The following is a 19,796-nucleotide window of genomic DNA, read 5'->3' as shown; positions in this document are numbered from 1 at the left end:
AATCCTTCTGTTGGAGTATCCTGACTAGCAGAGTCCATGAGAATACCACAAACATTTTAATAGAACCAATACCAGTACGGTTGCAAAACAAATACTTTTATCAACTGCACGTAGGACAGCATAGCTCACATTCACCAGGTTCTTAAAAATATTTGTAACATTTATTGAGCTTTCAGTCATGATTACTTTATTGTCATTCGAAATATCTTGCAAACTGTAGTGAGCATCTGACGACAAGAGAAAATATGGATCGATATATGAGACTAAGGAACTTTTCCGTGTGACAGTTTGTACATTTACAATTTAGGGAGCTCCTTCATTTAATTGACATACAAGAGACTATGAAACGATATACCTTGATTGGCTACTTAGGTATGGTATGAGCACCAGAACTTATAAATTCAGTATTATTTAGTAATTAAACAAGACGATACATAAGAATTTGCATAAAGCTGAACTCTCTCTTCTTAATGTACTAATCAGAAAGAAAATGGGGCAGTCAAATGAAAACGAGAAACATGGAGAAAAGAAAGTAAGCTGTTCGTTATTTCAAAAGTAATCGCCGTAACTGTTAAAGCATTTATCTCACAGTCAGTCAATACACTCAGTCTTCATGGAAAAATTTTAGTTGTTGCCTACGGAACCATGACTTTACCCAGACGTGCACCTGACCTCCTGAAGAAAATCAACTACCCCGAATGTCTTTTCAGGGCTACAGAAATGTGGAACTCCCATGGCGAGTGATCGGTACTGTACGGAGGAAATTATAGGTTTCCCTGATAAACTTCTACAGCTTAGTCTAAACAGCCTTTAAGACTTGTGGGCTCACCCACATGTTTTGAGTATGGTGCAGAAGTTTCGCTGGGAAGTCCTTACGCATACTCCATGTACTACCGATCTCTTCTCATGCGATTTTCATACTTTTGGTGCCCTGATGAAAGACGTGAGTGGTCATTAATTTCCTTCGGACAGAGCTGCATGCCTGGGTACAGTCATGGTTCCATAGGGAACGGCAAACATTTTTCCATGAAGGCACTGACCGTCTTGTCGCACATTGGGCTAAATGTATTAAGGGTCATGGCGATTACTTTTGAAGTAATAAATATTTTACATATCTTTATTCCATTATCTCGTTTTCATCTGATTGCCCTTACGAAAATAATTTGACGATAAGATCTGAGAAACAAGAAAACTTCGTGTCATAGTGCGTTGTTGGTTTGTCATGAACGATGCCCCACAAAAGTGATCAGAGTTGACAACAATGGTAGAGTGTGATCCTTGCCAGCAGTCACTGATTTTGCGTGTTAGGGCCGGTCTGCGAGCAAAACAGACTAGTTTCATATTAAGAAACTTTTTTGTTATTCGTTTGTGCATATTAGTAACATATATGGAGTATCTTGCGTGTGGACTGCATATCGTTGATCGAAATGGGTACACGACTTAGTACAAACGTGTTTTTGTTATTTTACTCAACGAATAAAAAAAGTGGTATCCCTTTTGAAATTTTGATTACATCAATTAATAGCCAGAATATCCGAGTCACATGTTATATCAATCCATTTTAGCCAGCGGTGCCTGGTCAAGATACGACGCATTCCTTTCACTACTCTTGGACAACAGCTTCGAGTGAAGACGCTAGGTCAGTACAGTTTACAGAACGTTCATCCACACGAGCACTCTGCAGTTCACACTTACGTGCTCGGCATTGGGTTCATCTAACCACTTTCCAACTATTTGTTTATCGTTCCACTCTCTAATAGTATACGTGAAAAAAGAACACCTAAATCTTTCCTTACGAGCTGAGGTTTCTCTTACTTTATTACGATGGTCATTCCTCACTGTGCGAGTTGGAACCAAAAAAATATTTTTGGGTTCGGGGCAGAAAGTTGGTGATTGAAATTTCGTAAAAAGATGTCGCCGCAGTGAAAAACACTTTTGTTTTAATGACTGCCACCAAAACTCACGTATCATATCGGTGCCTTTCTCTCTCTCTCTCTCTCTGTCTGCCTCAGTAAAAACTGATCAGCTCTTCTTTGAACATTTTCGATTTCCTCCGTCAGTCCTATTTGGTAAGTATCCCACACTGCGCAATAATACTGCTACACAGAACGGACCTTCACAGTGTAGGCAGTCTCTTTTAGTTGTTTTGGCATGTTCTGTGTGTTCTGCAAATAAAACGCAGTCTTTTTTCCTCCTTCCCCATAGTATATTATATGTGATATTTCCGAATCAAATTGTTCGTAGCTGTAATCTATAGGCCTTTAGTTGAATTAACAACACTTAAATTTGTGTGATTTAGGGTGTGCCCGAAATTTAACGGATTCTGTTTAGTACTCAGGTGGAGAATCTCCCTCTTTTTATTTTTTAGAGTTAATTTTCATCTTTCGCGCCGTACTGAATCGTATCTAAATAACTTTGGAATTGGTTTTGAATTTCTGATGACATCACTAGACACTAAACGTTGTCATCATTCGCAAACTATCTAAGAAAGCGGTTACAGTTTGTCTCCTAAACCGTTTACACAGATTGGGAACAGTAGAGGGCCTATGACCCTTCCTTGGAAAAGGACAGGTGTCTCATCTGTTTCACTCAATGACTTTACGTCAGTTACTACGAACCATGACTTTGCTGACAGGAAAACAGTAGCCTAACTGTGGCAATGCTCCATACTTATGCTATTTGATTAGAAGCCACTTGTGAGGACCGGTGTCAGAAGCCTTCTGGAAATTTAGAGACGTGGGATCGATTTCAGATCCCTTGTCCATAGCACCGAGCGAGATGGCGCTGTGGGTAGCACATTAGACTCGATTTCGGGAGAACGACAGAGCAAATCACCGTCCGGATCTCCAGAGTTTGTTTTTCCCTGATTTCGCAAAATTGTTCCAGGAAAAAGTCGGACTGGTTCCTCTGAAAGGGGACCGCCGACTCTCTTCCCCGTCTTTTCGTGATCCGAGCTTGTGCTCTGCCTCTAATGATCTCTCTGTCGAGGGAACGCTAAAATCTAGCTTTGCTTGAATCCTTTCCTATCGATTGCACTCATTTGCATGAATAAAGAATCAGTTGTATTTGTCAAGAACGATATTTTCTGAATTCGTGCTATGTGCAGACACATCGTTTTCTTCGAGATATTTCATTATGATCCAACATAGTATACGATCCAAAGTCCTACTGTAAATTGTTGTCAGTATTATTTGTCTGTAATTCAGCAAGTTACTTCTACATCCTTTCTTGTGTATTGGCGTGATCTGTGCAGCTTTCCATACCTTATGTACAGACCTTCCGTCGAGCAAGTGCTTGCTCACTATTTGATCAATAGTAATGCGGAATTGACCACTAGATGTCACGAGAGACGGATCCACCAGTGTAAAACAAGGCAGGGAGTATGGCATTAGAGTAGCAGCAACAGAGGACTGGTTCGTTGAGGATAGCTCAGTGAGTTCGAACGTGGAATTGTCACTGGATGTTGCCTGCTTAACAAATCCATCAGGAACGTTACAACCGTTATAAAGCTGCCCAAGTCGACTTTTAGTAATGTGATTGTGAAGTGAAAATGAGGAGGATAAACCAAAGCTAATCCAAGACCAGGCAGACTTCATGTACTGACGTTTAGGCACCGTCGAGCATTGTGGAGGGTTGTTGTAAAATCTCGATTAAAATTAGCGGAAGGAATCACACGTGAGTTTCAAAGTTATGCCGGCAGTCCAGCTGGCGCAATGGTTGTACACAGTGAGTCAAAGGGGGTCAAATGATAGAGGAGATCCTCATAAGCCACATATTTCTGTAGTCAGTGCAAAGCGACGCTAGAAATGGTGTAAAGAGCGACGTCACTGAACAATGGATGACGGGAAAGAGTGATCCGACGTGATGAGCCATGCTATACCCCGTGTTGGATGGAGGGATTGGATGTGGGCAATGCGTGGTAAACGTTACCTACCATCACGTATATTGCCAAAACTTAAGTACAGAGAAGGTGGTGTTACGATATGGGAATGGTTTTCGTGTTTAAGGTGTAGCCCCCATATCGCGCTTAAGAAAACACTACATTTGGACGAATAAGAAAATATTTTACACCGTTGGGTACTGTACACAGTTCAGCTCGGATACCAGGATTTTTTGTATGACAATGCACCCTGGACGGGAATGGACTGACCAGAGCAGATTCCCGACGTGAAGCTAATAGAACATCTCTGAGATAATTTATAACGTCGACTTCGCTCCAGCATCCAGTGTCCAACACCTTCTCTGGTTCCTGCTCTTCAGAAATAACAGGCCGCCAATCCTCCACAGACGTTCAGCCACTTCATTGAAAGTGTCCCCACATGAGTTATATCCGTCATAAAGTCGAAGGTTTGACACTCCCCATATTAATGTCCACTAATGGCTGTCTGGACAACATCTGATCAAACATTCTATATGATTGGTAAATATAGAGCTATAGAGCTATTACATGAGCTTTCTTCTTTGCTTCTACCACAGTGTCATAACCTGTTTTGCGTAACATGGAGGAGGGGGAATCTCTACTTAATTTGCTGAGTATAAATCTCTCAATTTATGTCAGTGCTGTTTGTTTGAATTTAAGCCGCATCTGAGCTATGCTTACGTAATTAGTTTACTATCTCCTGGGAAGGCGTCAAGTGAATTTTTTTCTTTTTTAAACAGACACATTTTTGTGTTTATTTCTGGCGGATTTGGATGTTACAGTATTTGGTATCGCTACAGCTACCTTGTGGTCACTAATACCTGTGTCAGTCATGATGCTACCTACTTGCTCAGGATTATCCGTTGCTAAGAGGTCTAGTATGTTATCACAATCGATTACAATTTGAATGGGCTCCTGTAAGAATGGTTAAAAATAATTTTCTAAGAAAGCATTTAATATAATTTCGGACTGTGCCTTATACCTACCAACGAGTTCAGTTAAGTACTTTCGCCAATATATCGAGGGTAGACTGAAGTCACCGGCAGCTACAATTGTATGAGTCCGGTATTTACTCTAAATGAGACACAAATTTTCTTTTAACCTTTCAGTATTTATATCATCTGAGTCGGGGATCAGTATATTAATTTAAACTGTTGGTCAGGTATAACCTATACCCATAGTAACTCACAGCAATTATCTACTACTATATCACTACAAGATAAACCACTTCTAACAGCAACAAAGACGCCACCACAAAATGATTTTTTTCCATCTTTTCTGAACACTGTTAGGTTCTTAGTAAAACTTCGGCTGAACGCATCTCCAGTTTTAGCCAGCTATCAGTACCTTTAACGATTTCAACTTCAGTCCTTTCTATTAGCGCTTGGAGCTCTGATTCTTTCCCAACACAGCTACAACAGTTTAAAACTATAAGCCCGATGTTTCCTAAGCTACCGTCTTTCTATGTGTGACCTACACCAATTGGGACTGAACCACTGTTAGCACTTTCTTCAGAACCTCTAACCTTAAAAGAAACACCCAGCCAACTACACACAGCCACAACTACCCATGTTGATGCTTCCTGTGTGCGTTAAACCTTTGATCTATTAAGCAGATCCCAACTCGTCTCCACCCTCTGGCGCAAGTCAAGGAATCTGCAGCCTACACGATCACAGAACCGTCTGAGCCTCTGATTCAGACCCTCTGCTCGGATCTGTTACAAAGGTCTGTAATCGGTCCTGTTAACGATGATACAGATAGTGAACTCTCCCTTCATCTTGCAAGCAAGACTGTCGACCTTTACCACCTCTAATACCCCCAGAAACATGAAATAACCTCTTCCAGTTCAACACTACACACGTAACTAGTACACCCAATTAGAACACAGCACTACACACGAATATTTGGGAGTCAGCCGTGATCGAACACTATCTTACACAACCTACTGAATGGACATCAAAAGAAATTCAGATGGTTCAAATGGCTCTGATCACTATGGGACTTAATATCTGATGTCAGCCCGCATCTCGTGGTCGTGCGGTAGCGTTCTCGCTTCCCACGCCCGGGTTCCCGGGTTCGATTCCCGGCGGGGTCAGGGATTTTCTCTGCCTCGTGATGGCTGGGTGTTGTGTGATGTCCTTAGGTTAGTTAGGTTTAAGTAGTTCTAAGTTCTAGGGGACTGATGACCATAGATGTTAAGTCCCATAGTGCTCAGAGCCATTTGAACCATTTTATCTGAGGTCATCAGTCCCCTAGAACTTAGAAATACTTAAACCTAACTAACCTAAGGACATCAGACACATCCATGCCCGAGGCAGGATTCGAACCTGCGACCGTAGCGGTCATGCGGTTCCAGACTGAAGCGCCTAGAACCGCTCGGCCACATCGGCCGGCCTTAAAAGAAATTACGTCCTCCGGAAACTAGCTGGTACAACATGAGGGGCACAGCCTCACCAGCCTTAGCTTTCTGTTACTCAGCAGCAGAATTAGATTTTTCTGTCTGATACAGCTCCAGTCATGCGGACAGGTTGACGTTGCCCTAAACGAGACTTGCATAATCATCACAGGCTGCCTGAGATGAACTCCACTCCAAAAGGTGTACTGTCTAACAAGTATCCCACCCTCGTGTATCCACCGCCCGACTAGAACGAAATAAAGAAATAAATCTATAGAACCATTCTCTGTATGAGTATTCACTGGCAACTGCCCGACTCAGATCAGAAGTTTCCTCTTTACTACAGATACCGTCAATAGACAACCTTCAGCATTCAGAATAAATTTCTGACGTTACCGAGACTGCAGCATCACACGACATGAGTTCGCTCATCAGGCTATGACCTGCAGTCGGCAGGTGTCAGACCCGCCTGAAGATGTGGGGATTTTCTTGTGACCTCGCCCTGTGCGAATGCGGAGAAGAGCAAACCATGGATCATATCCTCATCTGTTAATTGTGTCCAACTACACGATCACTAAAAGAACTGATGCCAGCATCCCACGATGCCAGAGAGGTGGCTAATTATTAGTTACACAGCATTTAAAATGCCTATTTTTATGTAAAATCTGTTTGTTGAAAACTATTACTCTTTATAGTACCAGGCTGAAATTATCTATGTATTGTGTTGATTATATGATATATATGTTTTCTGACACAGTTAAATAAACCACGTTCTTACCGCAAAATCGCAGGTTCTCAAAAATTAACAATGGACTGGACTTGTGTTCTGATGCCATGACCACAACAACACGTTTGCTACCGCTATCGTGATAATAAAAAAAGCTTTATCGTCGTGTTGCACAAAGTTTGGGGCATGATGAGCGGTAGAGATGATTCAGATAGTGGGTAACCGACGGAATCTTGTGACATTCCGATGAGTGAAGACGTCTGCTATATTTCTGCAAACGTTCCAACTAGGGTATAAGTGTCTGACACCGCTTTTTTCACCCCTCTGGTTCAGAGTTACATGACTTCAACCCATCCAGTTTCTGATTGATGACGAGTGAAGATGCAGGAGAGGCAATCACTAAATCAGTTCCAGTCAATGAAGGAGTGGAAAAACCGTAATATTCAAAACTGATTATATACATGGACCATATTTTATAGTTGTAAAACAAACTATACACAACAAGTAGATTTCAGCTGTTCATTCCTCATGCCGGATACAGTGCCTTCTGTACACTTCATCATGATCAGCGTCACAGTAGAACATCTGAAGACCGAACTAATGCCAACACCAGCAGCAGACACAATAGCAAGCAGTGAGAGCTGTCGCCCCTCTTTATATAGGGCATAGAACGTTTTACGACCATGGTGAGAGGAGGGTAGACTGGAATAGTTGAAGAACACGGATTACTGCATGTAAGCTATTCCCTCCATAATCTTGGAAAATGAAAAAAAAATCCTCCCAAATAATGGAAATTTACAAAACCTCTCTGGGATTCAAATGCAGTAAGTTTAGAGCACAATAACGGAAGTGAGGACACTCAACTTAGAATCGTCATCTTCAATCTCGTCAGAGGTGGAGCAATGGGGTAGGTAGGAGGTGAGGGTTCAAGAACAGCTTTAACGCATCTTATAATATTTCCTTCCGTCAAGACGCAATTACAGACGCGACGAGGTGGATAGGAGATGAGGGTTGAAGACCAGGTTTAACGCATCTTATAATATTTCCTTCCATCAAGACGCAATTACAGGCGTGACGGCTACTGAACTACATCCGCCATCTCGAATGTCTTCAGAGAACAGGGTACATGCAGGGGACATGCCAATACTTCATTTACCTTGCAGTAACCAGCCTGCCACCCAGATCAATGAGTTAATTGGACCCTGTAAGCATAAGCTAGCATGATACGGATTAATTGTTCTAGAACCTCAAATCTCCATGCACATTTTATTAACTAAGAATGTACTGCTCTGGTGTGGAAAACACAAGAGATTCGTGACATTCTGCCGAACCTTCTAACGCAACCTCAACACTACTGATGGTGTTGTCCGCAGCGTCGTAGCCAGTTCTCTCTTGTTACCAGTAGCTTCTGGACAGCTGCTGTGTCTTGATGGCCGAGTCCTACGGTCTCTCACAAGACGATCTGAATTTGAGATTACTGACTGAGGTGGAATAGACGTTTTGTTCAATAGCAGAAAAGAATATCTGGCGATTTGTTCTTACAATACATTTTCAATTTCGCCGGTAGCTATGACATTATTTATATCAGATAATTGATTGAGTTTAGAGATCTCTGGCGTTTCCAATTCAGATTTAGAATTATGACTGTGAATCTGAGCTTATGAAACTATTATGAAAACCGACTGTCACAATACTCGAGTCTGTCGGCGCTACAGTTATTTAGAGAGGAAAAGAAAGGTGCTTACAACTACGTAAAGCATTGCAGGGGATACCGAGACAAGTAGTTTACTACGAGAAATCTGTGGCCTACGAGGTCAGTCAATACTGAAAATCACAGGGGAAGAGTGACCTAGGGATAAGCGCGAGCCGGCCGCTGGGGGCCGAGCGGTTCTAGGCGCTTCAGTCTGGAATTGCACCACCGCTACGGTCGCAAGTTCGAATCCTGCCTCGGGCATGGATGTGTCTGATGTCCTTAGGTTAGTTAGGTTTAAGTATTTAGAAGTTCTAGGGGACTGATGACCTCAGATGTTAAGTCCCATAGTGCTCAGAGCCACTTGAACCATTTGATAAGCGTGATGCACCGTGCGAGACGGGAGAATTATTTGAAACAATGTATGATTTCTCATGAACACTAAGTGAAAACAAATATTCAATCTTGTAGATAGTTTATAGATTGTTATGGATGGAGCGACTACGACACAAACGTCTTTGCGACTGGACAAGTTAACGTGTAAACTGCGACAGACACAAAGTTCTAATTGTGCAAAATACAATGCCAATTATTCCATTGTGTGTAAATCTGCTTACAACTAACTCGAAACAGTCCTCAGTCCTATACAAATATACCAATTAAAGTGCAAAGTGCAATGTAACGAGCCCTTGACTGGAGAGAATGCCATGCCACATGTGGGCCGCCAGTTCATGTAGTATCAACCACGTGCCGTTTCAGAAATTAAGTTTAATAAGGTCTACTTAATTAGCTGACGAACTGGTCAACCTAGACTGGGTATAAGGTTACCACGGAGTAAGCCAATATAGCCAATATTACACTAAGTGGTGGTGTTCCATTGAGTGAAGGATGTACGGTGCCACTCCTGCTTCAGCCGCCATGCCCAGAGACTAAGCGATGGGTGTTGTCGTTGCTGTGAGGAGCGGTTACATGCTGACCCTATTGGGTGCTGACTTTGACGGCTGACGACTCAAGTGTATGACTTTGTGATATGTCATCGGAGATGGACAGTGGCTATCTGTGGCTCATTAAAAGGCACGATGGAGCCATTGGGCAGTAATGGGTGGATTATTCTAAGCACAGTCCTCACTTCAGGCCTGCATTATTGTACTTCTGTTCATTTGCCAGAGCTTGTAGTCTTCTGCTAATATCAAATTATTATCGGTTTTACTTACGATATCTGCCTTTATCTTTCTATCAATGCTCTTCCCGCACGACAAACTGTCATTTATCGTGGTTTCCGTGGCCGCTCTATCTTCACCTTAACCAATTTCGTAAAAACTATGTAGGCATTCTGCTCTTAATCATGTGAAGTGAATCCTTGAACCACGCTGTCAAGATATCCGAAATTGCTTTTAAAATACTTTGCGCTGTGGCCGAGCGGTTCTAGGCGCTTCAGCCTGGAACCGCGCGACCGCTACGGTCGCAGATTCGAATCCTACCTCGGGCATGGAGGTGTGTGATGTCCTTAGGTTAGTTAGGTTTAAGTAGTTTTAAGTTATAGGGGACTGATGACCTCTGATGTTAAGTCCCATAGTGCTCAGAGCCATTTGAACCGTTTTTTTTAAAAATACTTTGTAAATACTGGTCCAGTTTGAGCAGCCTTTACAAGCGTTTTCCTGTCAGAGTGGCGATCTTCGTTTTAGTGGGTTCTAACACTGTTAGTAGCCTCAAGATTACAGATGTTTTACAGTATGGTTCTGTTGGGTATTCGAAACGAGTTCATTCTGGCGTTTGCGCACCTGTTTCAGCTTACACCTTGGTACAATGTCTGCGTGTACACTTAATAGGAATCCACACTCTTCGCAGTGATTTTCTTGCCGCTTTTATTTCAACTACTGCACATATCCCTAATGAAGCAAACGTTTAAACACCATCCGACCTCTGTACTCTGCGTTAATTTTATGGATGTCAGTTTTTACTTGTTAGGATTTGTTTTAAGCTGTAAATTTAAGAACATCAGCAACGATAAATTACATGGATCAGAAAAAGAAAAGATGTATATGAACGCAGCAGTGTGTACATAACACAGTGTTCAAAAGGAAGCACGGCAGATTAGTGTTGAACGTCCCATCGACATCCAGTGAAACGTTTCTGATATCCTCTCCTCATCATATTAATTCTTAAACTGAATTTAACGATTTGTGGCAGACGATCACAACAAGAACGCATCGGCCAATTCTGATGCCGCAACACAGATAATATACGAGTCTTTTGGCAATATGCAGAGGATGATTTCTGTCACTTATCACACCTCGCCAGGATAGTTTCGAAAAGTCGGAAATAATTAATGAAATATTCTTCAAGCCGACAAAATTCCACACTAAATTACAAGTCGCGAACAACAGGTCATCAGCGACGTCAATACCACAACACTTGATCAGTTAACAGCTTGATGGTACATCACGATCAACCTACTTTCATATTCGGTATTGATGAGCCGCAGACGTCATAAACTCTGTTCATTAACTACTTGCGTCTAAATCTCACCAGTTTGTCACCAACACAAATATGCTCAAAACACATTCATTAAGTTCATTGCTTGGACGCTTTACTTCGGCCACGTTACTAGCCCGTATGAGCATCAGCAAAGCTTACTGTCCAATCAAGACGTAGCGCCTCTTCATCCACGTCCGCTGAGAGTCACCTGTCTCTTACAATGGCGTGTCGCCTCACTCCTCACGATTTTTGACAGTAGTAACGTCGTACTCTATGATTTATTAAATATTAATTCTGCTTGTAATTATGTCATACTATGCCATTGACTGAAATGGAGACAAACTCTAAATGTTACTTTAATAAATACTACAAATTCTCTGCTGTCTACAATAACAAAATTTAAGGTGGCCTTTTTCGCCCTTGGGCTGGGCCTACTTATGGACTTGTCTATAGGATACAAAGATAAGGAGTGTGCGCCCTGGGAAACTACGGCTCCTTTTTATTTCAGTGGTACTGTGTCTGCTCCTCTACTTTCTAGGCCAACCTGGCTTATCCCTCCGTGCCGACTTGCAATATTGGGGTCTCCGACCTCTTATCCCCAAACGCGCTATCCTGCCTCCTCCTTCTTCAGACGGTGGCGAGTATATTCTGGCGGGTTTGCTGAATTAACACTCAAACACTGCAACTATATATAATCCGATCACTATTCTGTTTTCGCCATTCATATTATAATAAAATACTACACCAACTAACATGTTTTCAAGCTAATTAATTTTCTTAATTGTGATGATTGATTGTTTAATTCGTTTAATTATCAACTTGAGCGCGTGCAGCACACTGCCATGTCTAACGTGATGATTGCAAATGAATCACAAGTTAGGATAGTTTCAGAAATGGGAAATTAAGTCACCAGTGCCCTTTCAAAGGAACCATACCTACAGCTGCCTGTAGCGATTGAGGAAAATGACAGATTGGTCGAATGTGAATACAACCATCATCCTCCTGAATGTGAATCCCGTGCCCCAACTACTGTACCACCTTGCTCCGTCACAGTATCCAAATGTGTGCATTATCGAGTGCTGAAAACGAGAGAAATATTAAAACAGAAGCGGAGAAGAAGCCAGTGAAAAAAGTGAGGATTCTTATGAAATGTACACGCAGGCAGCATATCAAAATGTAAGCAGGAAGGAAACCACAAAGAAATACCATGTGTAGACGAACAGTCACATTATCAGTAAACTGTTTTTGACTCTCTAATACAGCCAAATAATAAAATACTTGTAACTTTCTGACCACTGACATGTTTTAACTAAAAAAGCCAAATGCGAATGATGATTGGAGAATGCATTCACTATATGCGTAAACAGCATCAATTTTGATAAGGAAAATGAAGTGTGCATGTAAAAATGTTGAAATTGATTTAAACTATAAGTATTATATGAAGATATGGTCTAATATAAAGTACAGAGGGAAAAATTTTTGGGGCTCTCTATAACATACTGGAACGTACAATAACACTTGCACTTTATTTCTATTCTGTATGACTCAAGAGCTGAGGCTAAGCTCTTGGCATCAGATGGATAGACTAGAAATAGAGCACAACTGCGTCACTTGTTCAGTCTAATCAGCGGTCTCGCGAGGAAGTGATTTATGTATTCTGTTGGAAATTTTTTCGATGCTCCAAAGGGAAATTTTCAGCTCTGGAGTAGTCGTGGGAAATAGCAACGCATCTTATAAGCGAACTATTGACGGTTTCATAATATAGTGTTCGGTGACACGATGGGACTGACATTCGACTGATAACGTCACATTGTAGTGTGTCACTCAGCTATTGAAAAGTTTCAGAACGAGAATTGTCATCCAAAGAAACAAAAATAATCATAAAAGGCACAGCAGTCGTATGCACCAAATGCAGTTCGCCAAAAAACATGTAACCACCCCATTCAGAGCCCAGGAGCTACAATGATTCTCCGATAAATGTCTCCGAAGGCCACGTTCTTAACGAGACACGCACTTCGAATTTCGTACCTGGATGAAGCCTCCAGAAAAGTCGATGAAGCAGAATTTCTGCAGATATCGTGTGTTATGCTCATGTTTATACACCATGCAGTAGTTCAGTAGCATTCTACTACATACTCCGTTCGTATGTGGGTAAGTATAACGTCCGTCTATCGCGGAAACTGTTTGCAAGCTGTCATATTCTGATAACTTTTACATACATTGAGGTGACAAAAGTCGAGGGATAGCTCCTAATATCGTGTCGGACCTCCTTTAGCCTGGCGTAGTGCAACAATTCTACGTGGCATGGACTCAAAAAGTCATTGAAATTTCCATAAATGATCGACTGGATTCATGTCGGGAGATCTGAATGGCCAAACTCTTTCCACATCCCAGAGACTCGTCTCCAAGCGATCCATGGAAAACGACAAATATAATGTAATGTAAAAAACTGTTCGCTCGAATTGTCCAGAATATTCTTCAAACCAGTCGCGAACAATTGTGGCTCGGTGACATGGCGCGTAGTCATCCATAAAAATTCCATCGTTGTTTGGGAACACGAAATCCACGAATGGCTGCAAATGGTCTCCAACCAGATGAACATCCAGAGGACCTAGTCCATTCCATGTAAACATAGCCCACACCATTACAGAACCCCCAATAGCTTGAACAGTGTCTTGTGGAAAATATGGGTCCATGGCTTCGTGGGGTCTGCGCCACCCTAACCCTACCATCAGCTCTTACCAACTGAAATCGGGACTCACCTCTCCAGGCAACAGTTTTCCAGTCGTCTTGGGTCCAACCGAAATAGTCACGAACCCAGGAGAGGCGATGCAGGCGATGTCGTGCTGTCAGCAAAGGCACTGACGTCGATCGTATGCTGCCATAGCTCATTAACCAAAATTTCGCGGCACTGACCTAACGAATACATTCGTCGAATGCTCCACACTGATTTCTGCGCTTATCTCAGGAAGTCTTGCTTGTCTGTTAGCAGTAACACCTCTACGCAAAAGGCGTTGCTCTCGGTTGTAAAGTACAGGCCGTAGACCACTGCGTTGTCCGTGATGTTAAGTAATGCGTGAAGTTCAGTATTCTTGGCACACTCTTGACATTTTTTGTCTCGGAACACTGAACGCAGTAACGATTTCCGAAAGGGAATGTTCCATGCGTCTAACTAGCATTCAGCAGTCAAAGTCTGTTAACCTCGGTAGTTCAGCCATAATCACATCGGAAAGCTTTTCAGATGAATCATCTGAATAAAAATGATAGCTCCGCTAATGCGCCGCCCCTTCATACCTTGCGTGCGTGGATACTAACGCCATGTGTATGTGTCCATATCGCTATCCTATGACTTTCATCACCTCTGTGTTTTCCAGATTCTGCAACAGCCAATGTAAGGCCTTGAAAACGCAATTTCTTAAGCTCTAGTAGTTCTCCGGTCCCCCGCCTGGTTCTGTACTGAACCGCTCAGCGTGTGACATACTCTAGCCTCCATGTCTACCTCAACAGTTTTGTCTCTTGGTGTAACTAGTACTATCTTCATATAAACCCAAAAGAAACAAAGATAATAACTGTAGGAATAGATAACGATACATCCCACTCACGAAATCTTCGCCTAATAATCCACAACAGTACAATACACTTCACCAAACACTACGTTTTCCATGACTAACACAACAAACTTGCCACCCACTACTAATCAACCAAAAGAAAGATCATAATAGACTAAAACTACTAATGATCGAAAATATGAACTACATCTCATAACCACCTCAAACTTCTCATCCTCACCTTCGAAAGTGAGGCATCCAAGGTTCTAGCTCGCCTTCCAAGTCGTGGAATACCATGCAGTCAGCTTTGCTTTGCGTACCAGACTACTTTTATCTAGTCATAGTCTGTAATAGTTCATAAAATTCACATCTACTCTAAAGCCTATTATACCTCCACCTGTCGTATTTTCCCTTGAAGCCTAACATTCCATTCTATCTGTATTTCCATGTTTGTATTAGTGCAGTCAGTGTATAGTACCCCCCTTACATCTCCAATCACTCCACATCCTCTATCAGTGTAAATTTAAGCACAACTCTCTCTCTCTCTCTCTCTCTCTCTCTCTCTCTCTCTCTCTCTCTCTCAGACAATGAGATAATCGCTGCTAACTGCCCATCCCGTCAACTGTAAATTGCTTCACATATTCTATGCCAAAATGAAGACTCTGAACCACCTTCTCGGTGCTTTACGGAAGTTATACCAAGTTGCCAGTCCCTACATATCAAATATCAATGCTTACTGATGCAGCTGTTTTTGCCTACACGATCCAGTACCATTCCCCTCCCCCTCCCCCCAAATTCTATTATGTTAACAACTCTTTGTTGAGATCCTTGGTTCGGCTATCAGTGCCTTGATCGATCCAATATCTCACAAATTTCCATTCACCTCAATGACTTTCTTCCAACTAGGGTGACACCTTTTGCTAAACATTTATCCTTACGTTCCTCCAGCTTTCTTGGCTACAGATACTCCTGCACCAGACGTGGGAAGTATGTAGGTAAGGTCACGTAACGCGGAATGCCGCATCTTCAATAACCAGTAGTGAAACGTAAACAGTGTTTAAATTCTACTGTGAACGCATCACTCGTGACTGTATATTATTTTCAAGACTAGCGGTATCAATGACAATTCTGCGGTTTATTGTTTCTGTAGTTTACAAACCCGTACTTTACCCACACTAATCATACAATGCCTCGTACTGCCTGAAATATTCGTTTACGATTACTATCTCCACTCTCAAATATTTAGTTTAATATGGTTTCCCATTTGCATTATTCTATTTCAGACAAACTAACCAGGGAACCATGAACATAGACGATATTAGAAAATAGCCGATTCCACGAACCAGTATTTGACGGAAGATTTAAGGAAGAAAGGAAGCTTAGTATTTAACGTTTCGTCGACAATGAGATCATTAGAGACGAAGAACAAGCCGGGATTAGAGAATTATTGTGGAAAGAAACCGCTGTGTCCTTTCAAAACAATCATCCCGGTATTTTCCTAATTCTGGATGGCCGGACGTGGATTGAAACCATCGTAGTGGTCCTCGTATTCTGTCTCTATTATTTCTGGGTTATAAAAATTGAACTGTTCCTAATGCTTTGAACTTAGTTTCTGCACATATGGCGGGAAAGGTGCTCAGTTATAACGTGGGTCAAAGAAAGGCGGTGCTCGAACGATTTCAGATATCTATTTATGTATAAATATGTGCACATACAAAGTAAAATAAAATTATTAAGAAGATGTACCAAACTAGGACGTTCGAGAGTTTAAAATTTCACTTAGCGTATGGACAATATCAACTATCTTATCTGTTAAAGAGGAAACTACGATTGGTTAAGCCCATATGTTAGTGTGGGAACTACAAATGAAACTGTTATTTTGGTTTTGATTAGCTGACAGCAGAACACCAATAAAACTGTCGAAATGCTTGCTGTGTTATAGGTCAGTTTGTCCGTTGATTGGCGAATGTAGGAGATTTTTAAAATGACTAAAAATTTCGATATTTTCCTGAATATTCTTTTTCTTCCCCCTGTAGTCATGATGCCATTTTGGGAGATTGTCGTAAATATTTAGGGTCCTAAGTTTTTTGTGTTAGCTCTGCGGAGCTCCATGTTCAACAATGAGCGCTGAACGGTGTGCTCCTACACAATTCTATTTGCGTCAGTAATGTGCTGATATCTGCCACAGATCGCCACCTATTCTGCTTTACAGAGCAGACAAGCCTACGACCCCCACGTCCTGTAATAATGTGTGTGTGAATTCCTAAGGGACCAAACTGCTGAGGTCATCGGTCCCTAGACTTACACACTACTTAAACTTACCCATGCCCGAGGGATGACTCGAACCTCCGGCGGGAGAGGCAGCGCAATCCGTGACATGGCGCGGCCACTCCGCACGGCTTGTAATAATGTGTGGACGTCTAACATCTTGTCGCTGACTGGTTGTTTCACCGCTCTTAAATCACTTTTTATATATGCTAACGGCAGGAGCACGAGACCAGCACGTGACATCCAAATTTATATATTCCTGATATATTTAATGGCTCTGTTCTATTGGTGGCTTACAATATTTTTAATATTGTTTACCATAATACTGGAGAACTGCGGAAATATGCCTCGGTGCGAAGTGAACCTTGAGTGACGAGCGGTAGGCGGTAACGTAGAAGAGTGGCGCCAGCCACGTTTGTGTTTAAACCGAGTTTATTGGAAATATGGGGTAGCCAGCTACGGTAAGCCCGAGCCGCAGGGCGAGACATGTTGCCGCTTGATCTTCACCGCTCAACGCACACCGCAGACATTAATTTTGGCTTATCTCTCAGAGTCTTTCGCAGTTACTTAGATGCTCTCGTTCAGTGAAAGTGACAAAGACGAGACAACTGAAAGTCCTTGAGTGTTTGGCTTCGATCTCGGAATTTCAATGTGGCCATGTTTATGGACTGCCAGATATATTAGTTTCAAAGATAGTATTGTGAGAAAGAAATTGTTGAAAGAAATAGGAAATACGAGAAACCTGTCAGGTAAGATAAATTTATTTCGTGAAAGTTCTTTCATTTGCTAGTGAACATATTTTGTTGTTGTTATTACCTCACAGAGTTGGACAAGGTGTAGTTCAAATAATTGCTAGTAGAAATATTATCGTAGCGTTACAAAAGAATAATGACCTTTGATTAAAATAGGTCATAAATTTATTCCTTTTTTGTATTATTTCCGCGTTTGGCCTTCGATGTTTACCTTGAATGGTATCCGATGGACTTCCCAATTAATTCGTGATCTCTTCACTGAAAAGTGATATATAGTGTACATCGTTAATGATAATACAGGGGAATACACAGTCAGTTTGTAAAACTTGTTTACTTTTGAAACGTTTGGTACTTCTAAATATATTCCTAAAAATTGTCATTTCATCTGTAAAATCCCAAAACCACAGCCAATGATTTTTCTACCTTTTGATAGATTTGTATGAAAATTTTCTTGATACGCCGCTATACGTTTTGCTGAAAATGGACGCAGAAGGTATGGCTTCAGTGGGAGGCTTCCTCTCCAATGTAAACGGATGGTAGTGAAAAATTGCTATTAAGTAATATTTTCTGGGAAGATTCAATAAATTCGTCGTTTTCTAGTCATCTAAACTATTCACTGGCCACAAAAATTTCCCCATCACTTTATTTTCCTTTAGCGCCTACAAAAATAGCCAAAACATTTTATCGGAGTCAGGAACACCCTCTACAACTACGGAGAGGTATTTCAGATAATTCAAACAATCCACTAGTGGTGGACAGTTAAGTTCCCATTGGCGTCCACCTATTGCTCCGGCGCAGTTCGGAAATTTCCATATCAGAAAATATTTTTCTGCTACATTCTTGAGGTGTTTTCTTCGGTGAGTGTCTGCATTACTTCACGTCCAAACTCCAGCACAATAGTTGAATATGTATCATAAACTATCAAGATAACAGAAAGTCTTTCAAGTCTACATTCAACTTCTTGTCGTCTGAAGCTTGCTCCTACTGCCAAAAGCCTGAAAGGAAAGAGAGCAAAATATTTCTGTGTGAAATAATTTAATTAATATAGTTAATATTAATTAAAAATGTGTAACTAACGAAATAAATAGCATTGTATTTATGATGTAAATACTCAATGGAACATGTTTGTGACATATTATCAATGTAAGGACCAATGCTGTTTACTTATGTATTTCAATTATAAACAATTAAAAATAGCAGAAACATAATATTTTGGATGTAGTCAAATTTCTCTTAAATAGCGTATTTTTCCTTCACGAGGTATATTTTCTTTGTTCTAGGGGACGAATGTAGAAAGAAATGGAAAAACCTGTGTGTTGCATACATCCTTCCTTCTGAGGATGACTTTTAGTGGAGGAGGCTTTGAAGGATACTATTGAAGGTGAACAATATAGTATGTAGAACAGTGAATTTATAACAGTAATCGGTGGTACAGTGTACTTGATCAGATGTAAAGTGACAATTAAGAATAGCCATAAAGACTGCAGTGTAAAATATGAACTATATCACCTTGTTTAATAGTGAACCTGCAGAGTAGAAACTGTGAAAGTGACTTTGACAAATCTCTTTATGATGTAGAACTACCCAACACTTATCGTTTCGAGTAAAACATTCCACACACAACATTCGTTAATACCAGACATTTCAGATGCCACGGAAGACACCGCTCATGGTGCACGTTGCACAGATTCATACATATGACCATGTGTCAGACGTAACTGTACCAGTGAAAGTCACCTCACTGCATTGGCAGGCACTATACCTATCGATAGTAATGAAGAATTGTCAAGTGAGAGTACTTTAGCAAAATGTTACTGATCATAGAAGCTGTGTGAAGAGGTTCGACAGAGTACCCTGGGATCAATAGAAAATTTCATTAACTGAAATAAACAAGAATTTCGTCAATATCATGCTGAATCCCAGAAAGATCTTAAAGGAAATTAAAATTCAGTTTAAAAAAATAAAACTTCTGCTGAAAGTAAACTTAAGAAAAGCAAGTGAAATATAAATTTTAAAAAT

At 41.2% G+C, this 19,796-nt stretch overlaps 1 long non-coding RNA gene across 1 annotated transcript in view; it reads left to right on the top strand.

The window, feature by feature from the left end:
- Nucleotides 1–19,090, top strand: part of LOC126469540 (uncharacterized) — a 149,327-nt gene extending 130,237 nt beyond the window's left edge. The window contains exon 3 of the long non-coding RNA XR_007586008.1: nt 19,058–19,090. This is a non-coding gene — a long non-coding RNA (uncharacterized LOC126469540). The remainder of the gene's footprint in view (nt 1–19,057) is intronic.
- The last annotated feature ends 706 nt before the right edge of the window (nt 19,091–19,796 follow it).

This window comes from Schistocerca serialis, chromosome 3, assembly GCF_023864345.2.
Source record: "Schistocerca serialis cubense isolate TAMUIC-IGC-003099 chromosome 3, iqSchSeri2.2, whole genome shotgun sequence".
NCBI classification, from domain to species: Eukaryota; Metazoa; Arthropoda; class Insecta; order Orthoptera; family Acrididae; genus Schistocerca; species Schistocerca serialis.
The sequence above is the reverse complement of the archived record's forward strand: the minus strand, read 5'-3'. Positions and strand labels throughout refer to the sequence as shown.